At 35.8% G+C, this 16,995-nt stretch overlaps 1 protein-coding gene across 2 annotated transcripts in view; it reads left to right on the forward strand.

Moving 5' to 3' along the window:
- The window catches only part of Rnf128 (ring finger protein 128), a 98,114-nt gene that overhangs the window by 39,380 nt on the left and 41,739 nt on the right, over positions 1 to 16,995 (forward strand). The gene's annotated exons all lie outside the window — the stretch shown is intronic.

The raw sequence follows: 16,995 nt of genomic DNA on the forward strand, positions 1-16,995 counted from the left end.
TTAAAAAATATTGAAGGAGAAAAAGGAAGAGACGTGCAATAGCAGTATATGGTGCTGGTTAAAAGCTGGGCCTCAGATCAGACCTTGATTCAAATTTCTGCTCATTGCTTACTAGTCTTCTGACCTTGGGCAACTTATTTGAAGTCTTTGAGTCTGGATGCACTCATCATTCGAATGGGAATGATTAATAAGGAAAAACTTATCTACAGGTTTGCCTTGAGAATAAAATGAAATAAAACTTGAGTCTAAGACAGTATAACAGATTATTCACTCTCAGTAAAGGTTAGCTGATATGGATTAGCCTTCTAGGAGTCACTGAAGAGATAAATCTGCTTATTTAACAGCTAGAGGATTTGTGTTTTTCTAAAAGCAGTATGATAGGATTTGCCTGGAAAGTACTTATTGAGTGGCTAGGTGGTATAATGGAAACAGCACTAAACTGGAAATGAGAAGATTGAGTTCCTTTAGCCCCCTCTTTGCCTCTCTCAGCTTCATGACCTTGTACAAGTTACTCACGTGTCAGATGGAAACATAGAGGTGTAAAGGGTTGAGGCCAGTTTGGCAGAGTGTGCAGAGATAAAAGTGAACTAAATGAACTCTAAGATCCCTTCTAGCTCTAAAAAGCTGTGATTCTTAGATTTAGCATGTTGATTATAGGAGCAAACTATATTTCTTTGGTTGATAATCCAACAATTAGAATGAAATTACTTTTTAAATTCCAGTAAAAGTGAATAATAAGATTTATTAAATTTTAAATGCTTTACATTTCAGTTTGCTGTCTAAAACACAAGGGTTTGACTTTGTTTTCTCCAAATGAGATTCATTTGCATGAATGATTTGTAATTGAAGCGTATTCTTTTATTAGAGAGTTCCCACTTCGACTATTTTTATTCCACTTCTGTTAAGGACATTTATCTGATAGTTTCAGGAGGCAATAAAATTACCTTTTGTTGAGCTCCTACTATGTGCTAGACATTATACATATATTTTACACTTTATTGAAAGGCAGTATGGTGTAGTAGGAAAAACATAAGCACTGGAAACCTAATTATGCCTATTGTGTTTCGGGATATCATGTATGAATAAAGCCCTAAATACTGATTGCTTAACTCCATTCACAAAGGTATTTTGATACTTTAAAAACTTATTATTATCTAAGATGATGGTGATAGCAAATATTGCCATTAAGCCAACTAACCAAAAAACTGGCAAATTACTTGGGGTTTAGAATCACATTTCTCCCCTGAACTCCTGGAGAAACTACTTTTCTTTTTTTTTTTTTTTTTTTTTTGACATATCATATTCCACACTTTGATTCTAGTGGGTTATGAACTCCCACCTTCACCCCATACACAGATTGCAGATTCACATCAGTTACACATCCATTGATTTACAAATTGCCATACTAGTGTCTGTTGTGCTCCGCTGCCTTTCCCATCATCCACCCTCCCCCCTCCCCACCTCTCCCCTCCCCTCCCCTCCTCTCTCTCTACCCCCTCCACTGTATAACCCTGAGGGTCTCCTTCCATTACCGTGCAATTTACCTTCTCCCTCCCTTTCCCTCCCACCTCTCATCCCTGTTAAATGTTAATCTTCTTCTCCTGTTCTTCGTCCCTACTCTGTTCTTAGTTACTTTCCTTATATCAAAGAAGACATTTGGCATTTGTTTTTTAGGGATTGGCTAGCTTCACTTAGCATAATCTGCTCTAATGCCATCCATTTCCCTGTAAATTCTATGATTTTGTCATTTTTTAATGCAGAGTAATACTCCATTGTGTATAAATGCCACATTTTTTTTATCCATTCGTCTATTGAAGGGCATCTAGGTTGGTTCCACAGTCTTGCTATTGTGAACTGTGCTGCTATGAACATCGATGTAGCAGTGTCCCTGTAGCATGCTCTTTTTAGGTCTTTAGGGAATAGACCAAGAAGGGGAATAGCTGGGTCAAATGGTGGCTCCATTCCCAGCTTTCCAAGAAATCTCCATACTGCTTTCCAAATTGGCTGCACCAATCTGCAGTCCCACCAGCAATGTACAAGTGTACCCTTTTCCCCACATCCTCGCCAGCACTTGTTGTTGTTTGACTTCCTAATGGCTGCCAATCTTACTGGAGTGAGATGGTATCTTAGGGTGGTTTTGATTTGCATTTCTCTGACAGCTAGAGATGTTGAGCATTTTTTCATGTACTTGTTGATTGACTGTATGTCCTCCTCTGTGAAGTGTCTGTTCAGGTCCTTGGCCCATTTGTTGATTGGGTTGTTTGTTCTCTTATTGTCTAATTTTTTGAGTTCTTTGTATACTCTGGATATTAGGGCTCTATCTGAAGTGTGAGGAGTAAAGATTTGTTCCCAGGATGTAGGCTCCCTATTTACCTCTCTTATTGTTTCTTTTGCTGAGAAAAAACTTCTTAGTTTGAGTAAGTCCCATTTGTTGATTCTAGTTATTAACTTTTGTGCTATGGGTGTCCTATTGAGGAATTTGGAGCCCGACCCCACCGACTGTAGATCGTAGCCAACTTTTTCTTCTATCAGACGGCGCGTCTCTGATTTGATATCAAGTTCCTTGATCCATTTTGAATTCACTTTTGTGCATGGCGAGAGAAAGGGATTCAGTTTCATTTTGTTGCATATGGATTTCCAGTTTTCCCAGCACCATTTGTTGAAGATGCTATCCTTCCTCCATTGCATGCTTTTAGCCCCTTTATCAAATATAAGATAGTTGTAGTTTTGTGGATTGGTTTCTGTGTCCTCTATTCTGTACCATTGGTCCACACGCCTGTTTTGGTACCAGTACCATGCTGTTTTTGTTACTATTGCTCTGTAGTATAGTTTGAAGTCTGGTATCGCTATACCGCCTGATTCACACTTCTTGCTTAGCATTGTTTTTGCTATTCTGGGTCTTTTATTTTTCCATATGAATTTCATGATTGCTTTCTCTATTTCTACAAGAAATGCCATTGGGATTTTGATTGGCATTGCATTAAACCTATAGAGAACTTTTGGTAATATCGCCATTTTGATGATGTTAGTTCTGCCTATCCATGAACAGGGTATATTTTTCCATCTTCTAAGATCTTCTTCTATTTCTCTCTTTAGGGTTCTGTAGTTTTCATTGTATAAGTCTTTCACCTCTTTTGTTAGGTTGATTCCCAAGTATTTTATTTTTTTTGAAGATATTTTGAATGGAGTGGTTGTCCTCATTTCCATTTCAGAGGATTTGTCGCTGATATACAGGAATGCCTTTGATTTATGCGTGTTGATTTTAAATCCTGCCACTTTGCTGAATTCATTTATTAGCTCTAATAGTTTCTTTGTAGAGCCTTTTGGGTCTGCTAGATATAGAATCATATCATCTGCAAATAGTGATAATTTAATTTCTTCTTTTCCTATTTTTATGCCTTTAATTTCTTTCGTCTGTCTAATTGCTCTGGCCAGTGTTTCGAGAACTATGTTGAACAGAAGTGGAGAGAGAGGGCATCCCTGTCTTGTTCCAGATTTTAGAGGGAATGCCTTCAGTTTTTCTCCATTCAGAATAATGCTAGCCTGAGGCTTAGCATAGATTGCTTTTACAATATTGAGGTATGTTCCTGTTATCCCTAGTTGAGAAACTACTTTTCAACATGGGTGGGGGGAAATTACTTTGCATTTCCTCCACTTGTGTTATTGAATATTTGTTTGCAAAGTGCTATATTATTTATTCACTCCTAAGAGTAAACCTAGGGGTTCCTTTTAATGTCTGGTCAAAAATAATTTGTCTTGGATTGTAGTGGCAGAGAGGTAAGACTGAGGTTTAAGTATTAACTCGAGATATATTGTTGCAAATTACACAGGGGTCACCAAATGTGGAGAAGCCATTGCTGTCTTTTTTGTTTACAGAATCAATCTTTACCTACTCTCACAGGGGCCTGCACTTGAATTGTTTGTCCTTTGTTCCAGTTTGTGCTGAGTATCCACACTCTCACTTATCACAATCCTTTGATCATGAAGATACATTTGTTTGAAGCAATAGAACTAACTGATTTAGAACAGTTGCTCTACATTTTTTGTTTAGTAGAGAGAAACTCCACTGTGTAAGGTCAATCAATTTGGAAAACAAGGCTGTTTTTATGTATACCAAAATTTCATAAAAGGTAGTTGTGATGTAGCATCCACCCATGGAATTTCTGTGTTTCATTTTGATGACAATGTATTCAGCAACTCTTGCTTCATACAGGTAATTACAAATGATAGATATTCATTAACAGTTTGCCTTGGAATCTCTGGATATACACTTTTTCAGTCAAATGGATCCAGAAACCTGGAAGGAAATTTAGTTTCAAAGTTTAATTATTATTCAAAGTTCTTATCTTAAATATGAAAATCAGATAAAAAGCAGCCAAAACTTAGAGTAAGCACTAAAGCCATCTAAAATGTAGATGGTCATGATCAGACACATTAAGCATGCTCTTGTTGTTGCACAACTAACTGTTCTTACTCTGAGCAGATGGGCCTGAGCCTTGCCTGCTGTCTAATTGAACACAGCCTCAGGGTTGAAGTGGTGTGTGTACTTGCTTGTACAATTTTCCTTGAGTCAACATGTGCAGGCATGGATTTATTGAAAGACCCATGCAAGATACAGCCTTTATAATCCATGACACATTTACAAGAATTTGAAACATATGCAAAGGGGTAGCCAGAGAAGTGTTATTCCTAAGGGCTGTTTAAAAAAAAGTGAATGAACCAACAGTGTAATTTAATGATTTGGCGGCCTCCAATGAGATACAGTTTTATATATAAAAGTTACTTATGAAAAAAAAAGAAAAAGAAAAACCAAACCAAAAAATAAGTTACTTATTTGCATTGTTGAAAGATAGTAGAGCAGATTAGTTAAGGAATTGGGCTAATATATATAATAAGGGTTTAGTATTTTTAAATTTATAGGCCAATGATTTTCCTTCTCAGTTTTCTAATATATAATATGGGCACAATAATAAATTTGCCTCATAAGGTTGCTAGGATTAAATGAGATAATGTAGATAAAGTGTCAGTGCAGTATCTGTCATATAGGAAGATACTATTTTTAATCACAGTTAAAATAGTTAAATGTATTTCAGAAAAATGAAAATTGCATCCTACATCAGAACATAATTTGAAAATAAATACCTGGAGTACTTTAAAGTCCACATTCCTCAAAGTCATAACGTGGACCCTTTAGAAACAGGTTGAATAGACTGAATTTTTATAAAGAAAAAATTTGTGGGGGGGCCCTTCTAGGTTTGTCATTATTTTCTTATACAACTGCTTTTCCTTAAGTGACCAATTTTCTTTCCACTCACAAAGAACATTACATTTCTTTATCACTATCTGAGTCTCTTCTCAACTCTTACATTTAGCTTTTATTCTAGGACATTGACTTAGAACAGAACGTTTTTTACTATAGTAAGAGGCTCACAAGAGGATCAAAAGGGATTGGGTGGTGATGATTCACTCATGTCAAATAACATTCCCAAATCCATTTCCAGATGTATTCTTCTTGGTATCTCTGCAGTACTGTATTTAAAATTACTGGCCACTCCTTTGAAACTCTCCCAAGCAGTTTCTTCCTTCTGTGGCCTTTCTTTTTTTTTTCTTTTTTCATTTCTGGTATTTTATTAAACCATTCATTTAACACTTCTCCTTTGCATTCCATACCCCTATTATTTTCCCCCCTTAAAAAAGTAGCTAGCTACCACATCCAGTTGATTCTCTCACTTTCAATATTCTCACACATGTCCCCTTCTCCCTTGCAACTGTTATCACCATACTTTCAGTTCCTTTGTTTTCTCATGGGGGAAAATTTTTTAGATTCCTGTTTGGTCTCCTTGCTCCAGTCATTTTCTCCTTGTATAAAGTTCTTCCTCCATATTGCCACTCAGAACACAGCTCTGATCATATAAGTACCATTACTCAAAGTTTAGACTACATTGCTCAGCTTATCATACAAGACTCTTAATTATCTGGTCACAAACTTCTCTCTTTATGTCCCTCTTCTCTCATATTGTTCCCTAAACATTCTCTATTCTTTCCCATTATTATTACTTTGCTTGTACTTCTGCTGTTGCCTATACATCCCTTCTTTCAGTTGTACTTTTCAAAAATTCATCCATTCTTCAAAGTTCAAAACAAAAGTTTCCTCGGCTTTCAAGCCTTTTTTTAATTTAAAAATTTTAGTTGTGTTTTATTTTAATTGAAACATAACAATTTACACACATTTATAGGTTGCAATATGTGGTGTTTCTATACAGTTCTTTTTTTTTCTCTTCCCACTACAGCTCATACACAAAACAAAGTGATCTTTTTGATCATGATGGCACTTCATCTCTTAGTGTACTTTATGAATTTTGCTGATAGTTACTTCTTTATTTTCTTCTTTTTTAAAAAGAGAGAGAGAGAATTTTAATATTTATTTTTTAGTTATCGGCGGACACAGCATCATTGTTTGTATGTGGTGCTGAGGATCGAACCCGGGCTGCACGCATGCCAGGCGAGCACGCTACCACTTGAGCCACATCCCCAGCCCAACTTCTTTACTTTCTTACTGGATTATTTTACCTTCTTACTGGATTGTAATCATTTTAATGTTTGGTTAATCTTCAGATTCCCCATAGGGATCTTTGTTTGGATATATTCTAGAAATGGTTGTTGAGTTGCCTTAAAACACCTAAGAATTCTAATGCTAGATGATCATAAGATTCAATAGAAAAGTATCTAAGGAAAGGGATTAGAATTCAAACCATTGACTATTTATCAAGGATCTACTGACTGCTGTGTATTGTGCTTCCTGCTTGAATAATACAAAACAATGAAGGTAAAGTACCTGCCCTATTTAGGAATGTAGAAAAATCTAGGAGGAGGAAGAAGAAGAACATACAATAAAAGTATACAAATATTTCAAGATTACAGGCTCCCTAATTTCTGTGGTGACCACCATTATTTTATTTTAGTCAGCTTTTTCATTGCTAGGACCAAACAACCTGGCAAGAACAATTAGAGGAGGGAAAGTTTATTTGGGGGCTCATGGTTTCAGAGTCTCAGTCCATAGATAGCCAACTTCATTCCTTGGGGGCTGAGGTGAGCCAGAGCATCATGGCAGCAAGTGTGTGGTACAGGGAAGTGGCTTATATTATGATCAAGAAGCAGAGAGAGAGAATCCACAACACCAGATACAAAATATATACCCCAAAACATGCCCCCAGTGCCCACCTCCTCCAGCCACATCCTACCTGTCTTCATTTACCACTCAGTAAATCCCTGTCAGGGGACTAATTCACTTATTAGGTTAAGGTTCTCACAACCCAATCATTTTTTCTCTGAACCGTCTTGTATTGTCACACACATGAGCTTTTGGGGGACACCTCACATCCAAACCATAACAATTGTCATGGGCAAGTTATATGGATATTTAATGACAAAATGACCTAGACAACAAGGAGATAGTGAAATATGTTTTTAGAGTTTTTAAATTGAGCTCCCCCTATGCTTTTTGATGTTTTAAAAACTATTTACAGAGCTGGGCACAGTGGCATACACCTGTAATCCCAGCGGATCAGGAGGATGAGGCAGGATGACCGTGAGTTCAAATGGCTTTGAACTCACAGCAAAAGCAAGACACTAAGCAACTCAATGAGACCATGTCTCAAAGTAAAATACAAAACAGGGCGGGGGATGTGGCTCAGTGGTCAAGTGCCCCTGAGTTCAATCCCTAGCATCCCGCCAAAAAAGAAACTATTTACAACAACCTTCAATTTATGTCTCCAGTTAATATACTTCCATTGAACACATTGATGAGCATTGAACCTCATTAACATAAAAGAGAACACCGTCTTTTTATTTTTAAAAATGGAAAATATAGCTTGATCACCAGATTGTTTTCTAAGTATATAAAGAACTTTTCCCCCATTCAGAATACAGAATGCTACATTTAATGTCTGTTTCCAATCAAATGAGTAAAGAGAGGGGAGTACCAAGGACATTTTCTCAGTTATCTTCTGATTTTAAAGGTAATTATCCTTGTTATAGAGAACTTGGAAAATATAGAAAAGTCTAATTAAAAGTTACCCATAACTCTAAAACACAGAGACAAACATTATTCATATTCCTTCTTAACTTTTTTCCACGCATAGTTATAGCTTTGTATTTTACTTTTATCATGATGATGAATTTTTCATGAGTACTAATGTAGTATTAAGAAAATACATAAAAATTAAAAGATGACCTACAAATCTGTAGCTATGGCCACTTTTTAGCATTTTATTGTCATCTTTTTCTCTCTCTGTGTGTGTATGTGTATAATTTAAAGAACTGTATGTACTCTATCTACTGCACTCCATTATCACACCCAGTGCTTTTGATTGTAAGCCTTCCTTGTGTGATTAAAAATAGAAAAATGGTTTTCATGGCCATTGACTGAGGGCTAGGGACTGAACCTCTCTTCCATTAGCTAGCAAAAAAGGAAGTATGACAATCTGATGAGAAGGAGTATGATTTGGGGCATATAAGTCAAAAAGTTGTTCAACAGAAGTTTATATCAAAATATACCATTTTTATCCTCCCGCCGCCTTATTTTGGATTAGCTTTTGTATATCAGAGAAAACATTTGACCTTTGTATGTCCAAAAGACACTAGTTAAAACAATATAAATAACAGAGAGATCAGTGGAGTAGAGAGAAGAGAAAAGGGGGAGGGAAGAGGGGAGAGGAAGAGGAAATACTGGGGACTGAATTAGAACAAATTATATTCCATGCTTTTATAATTTTGTCAAAATGAATGTTGTGGATAACTAAAAAGAACCAGTAAAAAGAAAAGAATATATATATTTACTAGCCATAAATGTGGTCTGGTCTAATCCCATTTGCATTGCCTTTGTGGCATTGGTCTTTTGAAATATTTGTTTACCAATTGTGCTTTATTTTCTCTTCTCACAATATTCCCATAAGTGATAACTTTTTCAGAACTGAGGATTGCCAGCAGTTTCCTTGTTGCTTAAGTAGCACCTCATTGACTAAAGTGTCTTTTTAAAAAGTCATGATGGCCACTGAACTGTAAACTATTCTTAGGGTTTTCCCCAAAGATTATTTGATAGGATACTACACATTTTCTGAGAATGAATAATTTTTGCATACATAATTTTTGCAGTATTACATGCAGCAAAAAGGTACATAAATCAATAGTTCAGAGCTCAATGGATTTCACAAAGTGAAAACACCTGTATAATGAGCACCCAACTCAAGAAATAGAAACTCTAAAGCCCAGAAGATAACCTTGCACCCCAAAGTGAAGAATTTTTGATGCAGCACAATTACCAACTTTGTCTCCTGAGGGAATGACCTCTTGTAACATTGTGATAGAAGCCCATTTGCCCACAGAAACAGTGTACTTCACTGCACTGGGGCTATGTTACAATGGTGATCCGCAGCTGCATGCTGTAGGGAGTTATTATCAAGCATAGAGCACGTGCATTTTTTTGAGGCAGTTACTAAGCCAGTTCAGAGTTGCCACACATGGCTGTACAACACCCACCTTGGAGCTCTACAGGCAAAGCAGTACACAAGGGCTCTTTGTTATTATTCCATTTCCTGTTCTTTTCTTTTCAAGCAGTGTGCATGTCTTCTATGCATCACGGTGTGTAGCTACTGCTTGAATTTGCCAATAGGCTCACTACAGTATTGAATTCTTTGGAAAAGAAAGTTTGGTGATTCATGCTGAATTGTGGGAAACAAGACTTGATGGAGGTTATTAGGTTCAGAATCTGGTTGTGGATTACTTGGTTTTAACACTTGAATGATCAAGTTAGGTACAAATCTGTGACTTTGAGTTAACTGTATTCATTTTGACCTTTTTTGAAGAATTACAGTACTGGGATTTACCTGTTTATGTGTTTTTGATTCTCTCTAGACATTAACTTATCGTTCCAGACAAAATATTGGCATGATTTGGTTAAATGATGCCTGCAACTAATAATGTTTTAGTTTTTTAAAAAGAAAACACACCATAATGTTAACATTGTTCGTAAAATTATGGGTGATTATTTTTCTCTTCAGTATTATTTTTCTGAATTTCCTAGAATGTTTTACAGTTATGATCAGAAAAATCAGTTATTTTAAAAAATCCATAAATACTCAAATAGTATAGACAAACCTGAAGAAAGTGTTAACAATGTGACTATAGCAACAAGAACAAAGCATATCTGCTAATAGAAATGATTTACAAACTATTATGAACAGTTAAGAATTGCTTTGACCTTTTCAATATATGCAGCCCATATAATTGTTTAGTGTGATCCTTTCTTGTTAACACTAATTAGTTTCTTCATATGTAAAATGGGCCTTGAACAATAAAGAATTTTAAGGACTGACTCTTCCTATTTTAATTTGGAGCATTTCTTTTTTCTTTACCCATTGCATCATTATTTGTATTTTTTTTCTCCTTCACACACAGAGAAATGTACCTCTCCTTTCTTTGTATTTTTGTTTCTTTCTTAAAACAGGCCTATTTAACCTCACTAGAACCGTTAGTATCCATTATAGTTTATAATTTTCAGATTAATCCTAAATGTAACAATTTAGTATAAAGAATTCAATATATTGGTAATTTTTTTCTCAAGAGACACTGGATTTGCCTGGTAATGGTACCTTTGTCATTCTAGGAAAAAAGAAGGAAATTTGGCTAGAATGAGGGCACCAAGAGGATTCATGATGTTCTTATTTTTACTTTATTAATGATATATTGAACATATCAGCTCATTAAAATTGAATCAATTATTAATTTCCCTTGAAATTAATATGAAACTCCACCAGTCGATCGTTCACATAAGCAACTATCAGATTCAAGGGTTGCTTTGGTACCACTTCTTTTCGTCTCAAGATGCATTTTGTGTCCTGCTCTTCTACCCCCTTACTCTGCGTTTCACAACTTGGTAAATTCTACCTTAGGTACTCTTACACGCATGTGTGTATACACACAAATTCTTTCTCTCTCTCTCTCTCTCTCTCTCTCTCTCTCTCTCTCTCTCTGTGTGTGTGTGTGTGTGTGTGTGTTTCTGTCTTTTTCTCTCTGCCAGAGCCCTTTCTTCATCAAAAATGTTGTGCTCCCTTCGGTGTGATTTCATATCATTTTTTTGATGGTGAGGGATACTGGGGATTGAACCTAGGGGCACTCTATCACTGAGCTACATCCCCAGCCCTTTTTCTTTTTTTATTTTGACTCAGGGTCTAGCTAAGTTCCTGAGTCTGGTCTCAAAATTGTGATCCTCCTGCCTCAGCCTCCCCAAGTTCTGAGATTACAGGCATGCACCACTGTACCTACTTCTTTTGAAGTGAAATTAAACAATATGACAAACCAATGCTCTCAATATCTGATGACCTTGAATATATCTCTAACTCAGCCACATAATCTCAAAACCTCCAGTCAACCATGTAATCCTCCTGATTAAATATGCATTTTCTCATGTTCCAGTATTCAAGATAAATATTAAATGCTTTTGTTTGTTTTGGATTATAATGATATTGTTTTTTGAAAAGTTTTATGACAAATTTGAGTTAAATAATAATTTCTACTTGCTTTGCAATTTCAGTCCTCAAAGTATTTTCACACGCAATAATGTGTGGGCTCTTTGGAAACCCAAACAGTTTAGCAACTTTACTATGGCAAAATGTATTGTCTCTAGTTCCAAACTACTAGCTTAAAAATAAATTCCTGAAACACTGCCCATTAGTATTTCCATTCTGGTTATTGTCCATTATGATAGCCCTATGAAGTATAGTTCATTATATTCTTCCCAACCACACTGGTGTAGTTTTCTCTAGTTATTCAATCTCTTTGTCATGTTGACCAATGTCCCACCTCACATTTTCCATGTATTTCACCTTAAGGACTCTGCATTTTGTTTTCCTAATCTATGATGGTTTCAGAAGACATTATTTATTTTATAACATTTGTAATCTTCTTAAAAGTTTTACAAATATATCTTAACTTTGATTTGTGGTTAGTTAGCCATCAGTAAATTTTCAAGTACATCTTTTCTCATTTTAGAGAATTTCAGCAGCCACTTGGATGAAGGCTAGAAGAATATTTGTGTGAAGTTTTCATTCACAGACCCATGAGCAATCTCTATTTAACTCTGTTGTAAAGAAGTTTTAATAAGGGTGTTTCCGTCAAATTCTTTTTTACCTCCACCACCACCACCATTTCATTTTGACAACAGGACAAGCAAGATATGTGAAAGAGATGGAAACTGACCAATGTAAAATCACTCTTGCCCCAACCCCCAAATCCCTCCCTTTGTGCTGTCCCTCTCTAGCTAATGCCTTTTGGTTGAAGTGGCAGACAAGACAAGGGAATTGATTTATCTCAAGTAATATGATTAAAGGCCAACAAATTATCATTTGAAGTTAAAGAAAGCTACATGATTGCTCTATTTTTATTTCTGTCTATTGTACCAAAGGCAATTGTGTTCCATTTGCAATTGGTAGATGTCATATTACAATGGGAGTATAGTGTCCTTGAGTCACACTGCTTAACTTGAATTCTAGCACTACCAAGTAAATAAATATATGATCTTGGTCAGGTTATTAACCTGTACTTCATTTATCTTGTTCATAAAAAGTGGCATAATAATACCTACTTTCCAGGATGTTAGAAATAAAGCATTTGGCCTTTTGTGAGCAATTAGTCAATGTTAGTTCTCTTGAACTTTTTGCCTCCAATAGTTTTGCTACTAAACATAATAATTCCCCTTTGGCTATTATAGCTATTCACCACCACACTTTGAAATATGTAATAGTTTTATATGCAGAAGTAGAAAAGAACTGTGATATCCATATTGCTATTTTTTTCTCAGAAGTTCCTGAGAAATGTAGAGATAAATCACACAATCAAGAAATGGAAACAACTATCTTATCTTTCTTCTCTCCTGTGTATTTCCATTTTAAGCAATGGCAAAACTTTAAAATTAAGATTTTATACTCCAACAATAGAAATGGCAGATGACCATGACCCTCTTGTTAGCATGGTAGTAGAGAAGTAACATAGAACTCAGATGAAGTTTAATATGAATCTCAACTGCATCATGTAATAGCTTTGTGACCCTTGCCAAATTAATCTCTTTAAAACTCAAGTCTTTTCCCAGGTAGAATGGAGAATGATAATTGCATCTGCCTTATGGGGTTATGATGAGAGCTAAATTAGATAATATAGAGAAAGCACTTAGTACACATCCTGGTACATAGATGTTTTAGTCAGTTTTCCATCACTGTGACCAAAAGACCTAATAAGAACAACTTATGGGAGGAAAAGTTTATTTTGAATCATTTGACTTATTTCAGAGGTTCAGTCCACAGACAGCCAACTTCATAGCTCTTGCCCAATATGTCAACCAAGAAGCATAGCTTTCCTTACCAGGGACAAAATACAAACCCCAAAGTCATACCCCTGTTACCTACCTCCTCCAGCCACACCCTACCTACCTACACTTACTACCCAGTTAATCCAATCAAGTGGATTAATCCACCAATTAGGTTACAGCTCTCATAATTTGATCATTTCACCTCTGAACATTCTTGCATTGTTTCATATATGACCTGTTGAGGGATACCACATATTCAAACCATAACAGTAGAGAATAGCTTACCTTCCTCCTACCCTCATCTATAGACCAGTCTTGGCAATGCATATCATTGTAGTATTTCTGGAAGCCTCTAAAATGCTAAAGAAACCAGATATAACTTTATGGAATGCTTTATTTTCTGAACTTATTTATCTATAGAACAATTTTTATCTCCAAATACTTAGCATTTGAAATATAATTAGGAAGTACTGACTACCATGCACTTGACAATTTCTTCCTTTTATATTTTGTTTTTTGTTTCATTTTGTTGTGTATTTAGGCTGGCCTCATATTTTAATAGTATCAAAGATTTGTGAGTGTCAGGGAGTGACTAAACCAATAGAGTTTCCTCAACTATGATAAGAACAGAATGTTTTCAACTGTGATGACAAACATTTATATTTCTTTGTACATTTTATGTCAGGTTAATAAAACTTCAAAGCATAGATCTACAGTTGAGTTTTATTCTCTTTATTGACTTTCAGAGACAATTTAATGAAAAAAAATAAAAACACAGGTGAGATAAGTTTGTGTTTGCTTTTATTATTAGTGTGTGGGCTGGAGTGCAGAAACTAGCTTTTATATTTCATACAGAAAGAAATGTAATATACTCAAGTAGTAGAATATTCTTTTTTCCCTGGTACTATAAATTGAACCCAGGGGCCCTCTACCACAGAGCTACATCTCCAGCCCCTCCCTCCCTCCCTCCCTCCCTCCCTCCCTCCCTCTCTCTCTCTCTCTCTCTCTCTCTCTCTCTCTCTCTCTCTCTCTTTTCTCTCTTTCATTTCATTTCATTTTAAGATAGAGTCTCCCAAAATTGACCAGGCTGGCCTAGAACTTGTGATCTTACTGCCTTAGTCTTCCAAGTTATTGGGATTATAGCTGTATGCCACCACACCTGGCAATAATAATTCTTTCTTACTTTTTTTGGTACCTGTATGATACCAAAAGTTGTGAAGAAAGGCACACTAAGTTCTTATTTTCTCTATGGATACCTAATGTAATACTTACTAATTAGATTATGGTAACTTCTGCACCTGTGGGTCAGGACAAAATGAATACCTTATCTCTCAACAGAATATTCTTTCTAACTTTAATAGTAAATGGAATTTTCAATCTAATCTCCCTATTACAAACTATTTCTGAAGAGGATGCGTACAAAATGAGATTCCAGAATTAACAAAGTTTCAACTCCCATTTATGACTAATACTCTGCTAGATATTGTTAGGAGGAAAGGACTGAGCAAATAGGTAAAGAAAGATAATATAGTCCTCTCCTTCCAAAGAGCCTGCATTTTCAGTCTCTATTGTATTTTTTGTAATAATGACATTTTAGTGTATGTTATGATTTGGATCTCAAATGTCCCCCAGAAAGACCATCACTCAAGGCTTAGTCACCAGCCTATGTCATTATTCAGAGGTAAGAATGAATAGAAGAAAGTGAGGTCACTTGAAGGGAATTTTGGGACCTCAGCCCCTTCCTGTCTCTCTCTGCTTCATGGCCTACATGAGGTGAGAAGCCTCCCCCACCACCACTCCCTGCCCTCATTATTCTGCCTTGCCCCAGGCCTCAAAACAATGGGGCCAAACAGTCATGGACTAAACCCTCTGGAACCATAAGCCAATATGAATCATTCCTCCTTTTAAGTTGTTTATCACAGGTATTTTGTCACAGTGACACAAAAGCACGCTAACACAAGTCCTGGCACTCAAATAGCAATTCAGGTAGGGTTCTCAAATCTACACAAAAATGGCACTGTATAGAGTTGGACAACATTTAAGGTACAGAGTGCATGTATCTTCTGTGCATTCTTATACTAGTTCTACCCGGGCTAAAAGGTTGAGAATAAAGGGGCAAATGGTGGAGGCCACGTCCCAGTTTCATTATAAGTCTAGACTATGACCTAATTCTGTGCCTGTATGTTTTTCCCTTGATAGAGCAACAATTTATTCAGTGGAATTCTTCTTCCCAAGGCTTTACAATATAGGAAAACAGAAACTGTGAATACAAGACAAAAACATCACCAAATTCCAAATATTCATTGTTTAAGTTTTCTTTTCCTGAAATCCATAAGTCTTCTCTTTACCGTATTTTTACTGCCCAACAAATAATATCTTTTGAATTATTTTAGTCTGTTGTATTTATCTTGTTAGTCAGCAGTTGCTTCATCTTGCACCATCAGATATTATTATCAGATTCTGAAGAGCTCTGGATATTGCAAAATTTATTATCCCAAGGGATTGAATATGTTGATGATGTAGAGTTTACTATCATTCCTCCAGAAAACATTAACAAGTAGCAACAGCAAATGATGGATTTAGTTTCTAGGACCCTTACCACCACAAAACAAAACTACAATAGAAAACATTAGCATAAGAAGGGTGTGGTCACATGCTTGTAACCCCCCTACTCAGGGAGGCTGAAGCAGTTGGATCACAAGTTCTAGGCTAGCCTCAGCAACTTAGTGAGACCCCATCTCAAAATAAAAACTAAAACGTGCTGAGGATATAGCTCAATGGTAGAGCACCCCTGGGTTCATTTTTCAGTACTGCTAAAACAAAAGAAAGGTAGAAAATGTTAGCAAAAAAATTGTAATGTATTTACAGAATATCCTATTATTAATTAAATGACATATATTCTATAACTTCTTACAATGGAGTGCCTTATTATTTTCTTTTTTTCAGTATCAACACAATTTAAAGTATTATAGATACTCAACCTGTTCCAGCTGCCCTTCCCATAAGTGCCCAAATGCCATCAGTCTCCTAGAGAACCAGAATGACTCTGTTCTAATTTGAACTTAGAACTAAAACACCATATGTCCTAGCATCTGAACATAAATCGGAAACTGAGGTGGGTCAGTTTAACAGATTCAGCACTGTGGCAGTAAGCATCACACTAAACAATATCTATAGAGAAGGATGAGTATATAACTTTTTATCTGTATATATCATATTTCCTTGCTGTAGTAGGACATATCCTGTCCAGATATGCCATCCTTCTATGTAGGGAGGAGGTGCACCTTGGACTCTGTTCATTACAATTATCTTTAAAGTATACATTTGTTTTTCAGTTTGAATTAATTCGAATTATATGAAATATAGCATACTATAGGTTCCCCCCCATCCTTGAAGGATATGTTCTAAGATGTTGCATTTATGCCTTAAACCTCAGATAATATTGAACCCTATATATAGTATGTTTTTTCCTGTATATACATTACCCATGATAAAATTTAACTTATAAATTAGACATAGTAAGATATTAACAGCAATAACTAATAGTAAGAGAAAAATTATCACAATAATTATAATAAAAGTTATTTAAAATTTCTCATTTATTTCTGGGGTTTTCCATGTAATATTTTTGGACT

This window comes from Marmota monax, unplaced genomic scaffold, assembly GCF_021218885.2.
Source record: "Marmota monax isolate L192 unplaced genomic scaffold, Marmota_monax_Labrador192_F-V1.1 WCK01_AAM20220418_F8-fsc00050, whole genome shotgun sequence".
NCBI lineage: Eukaryota > Metazoa > Chordata > Mammalia > Rodentia > Sciuridae > Marmota > Marmota monax.